Here is a 2,418-nt window from a genome sequence, read left to right on the forward strand (position 1 = left end):
CCCGTGACTTGATCCGTCATATTTAGGTTTTCTCTAGGTCTCCTCTCCTTGTTAAGGGTAACGGGTTTTAAAGTAATATCTTCATCTTTTTTCATACCTTTGAATAGCCTAACATCCGACCTTTGTTCCTTAATCTATTCTTTTATTAACAATCTAATCTTGACTTTGTTTCTCGGAGCTTAATAAAGCTGAAACCCTGACTTGCTCCCAGTCGTCTTTCCCTCACCTCTTTCTCCGCACGCCGCGCACCTTTTTTAGACGATTGGGGACGATTCGGACAAGCCAAAAAGTTGAATGAAAATTTGTGAGTAAGAAACCCAACCTTGCCAAAATAACATTCTTCACCCCGTGCGATACATGGATTTAGCGAGCTCTTGCTTGTTGATAAGGACGCAGCTTTTATGAACAGTCGTCCAGTCGTCTTCCGCCAATAAATGATAAAATACGGGCAAAAAATACATTTAAATATTTGCACGACTTGCTGGTGTATCTGGGCTTAACTCTTGTTTTAATAATTTCCGTCGATTGTCCAAGATCAAATTTTTAATGTTCTTTTTGAAGGTTACGTAACTTGTTGTGACTTTTCATCTGTCATGCACGGTTTTCATCAATAATGAAGTGTAGCGCGTCGCAAAAATGTGTGAAAATGAGTTGCAAATTGGGTTTGTTCGCCCATCACAGTTCCCTTTGACCCCGCTGATGATTTTTTTTGTGATCGTTGTAGCAGAATATGGTGCATTGTAGGCTAAAATCTTCAAAATCTAACAGGAAATGTGATTGATCTACGGAAATGGCTTATCCATTCTAGTCATTTCCTTCGCAGCATTCATCTCTAATCAAAGAACTAATTCGGGAAATTTGATTGTGATGACCCGTGAAATATGCGAGAAAGATCATACCGCAGAGTGCGTGTTGTGTTACAAAAATCCTTTCCGCAGGGCAGAAGGTTATCTAAGATCGTACGTTTTAAACTTACATCCTGGTTAAGTTACAGAAAATAGAGTGAAAATTCAGGGCTAATCAGCAATAATTCAGCTTCTGAAACGGCTTGGATTACTACAAATTACAGAATAAAGCTCGTTATAATTCTTTCCGACCGGAAAAAGCGACGCTCTTGCAACATTAAAACAACAGCCCTGTACAAGCTCGCGCATCATTTGTTATCATTTATGTGCGACATGACTTTCTGTCAGCTGGATAAATGTTTTGTACTCTGCTGTTTGGGGGGAAAAATAAACTTTGTACACATGTCAAACAACAGAAGCATGGGTATTATTGACAATTCACCCAAACAACTCGAAAACAAATACAATTGTGTTATGATTTCCGACATTGAAGTAATTTTTGTCAACGAAATTCAATTTGCGTTATCGAAGACTGCTGTTGTGTTAAGATTCAAAGATAGTGGGGCATAGTCGCAAGATATCATGGCCACACCTGTTTTCTTATCAGTGTGAGACACTAATTGATTCCTTGTGACGAGCAAGATCATTGTTTCTGTTATTTTTAGGGATTCCTGTGTCAGTTCCTTGGACTGATAACGTTGAGTATCCCCCTCAATACCCGTGTTTTGCTCTCGTTCAGTCGCGGGGTGGACATTAATTGATTTTTTCAGACGAGAGTGATAATTAAGTCCTTGAAGCTGCTGTCCTTGTCAAGTTTTTTGCGGCAGTTTTCAGCTGATAAGATAGGGTCTAAAATGACACGATGTGTTTTCGCTCAATGACCAGCCGACAGTAATTAATTTCTCTCAAAGAGTTAGATTTTTATCTCCGATTAGAACTTCAAGTCTGGAAAATTTAGTGGACACCCACCTAAAAGTCTTTCTCTTTAGACAAAACAGGGTGAAATGCTTATCATTCGGTTTAGCCTACGGATCCATATCTTTCAGCAACAAAAATAAAACAGGGCAGAAACGTTCATACTGTTTCTCTGGCCTTCGAAAAATTTGGCGATCTCATGAGCTATGTTAAAAGGATGATCTTAAACTCTCTGTAGATTAATTTCTCTTTCTCTACCGCGATTATCTTAATACAATATATAAAAAACTAATCTTCCATTGTACATCTTGTTAGTTCTAAGGTTATTCGCACTGAATATCCTTTTTTTTTTTTTTTTGGCTTTCTTCATGTTAAAAGGAAACTAAAGAAGAGTTTTTAAGTTTAAGGAGTTTTGGGCTGAGACTGAAAATGTTCCAAATGAAAAGAAGAAGAAGATGACGAAATAACACATCGAGAGTTTTTATTTTATATATTTTCCAAAGTTCTTAGTGCTGAATTTTATTGTATGTTATTTCATAAAAAAATTAGACTGAAAGAGATTCGCCCAGGACTGGGCTACAGAAGTAGGATGTTACTCATATTTTTTTCTTTTTTTTTTCCCTAAGAGAGAGAAAAGCCAGTTGAGCCAAAACAGGCT

The sequence above is a fragment of the Pocillopora damicornis genome, chromosome 11 (genome assembly GCF_964200805.1).
Source record: "Pocillopora damicornis chromosome 11, jaPocDami1.2, whole genome shotgun sequence".
Classification (NCBI taxonomy): Eukaryota; Metazoa; Cnidaria; class Anthozoa; order Scleractinia; family Pocilloporidae; genus Pocillopora; species Pocillopora damicornis.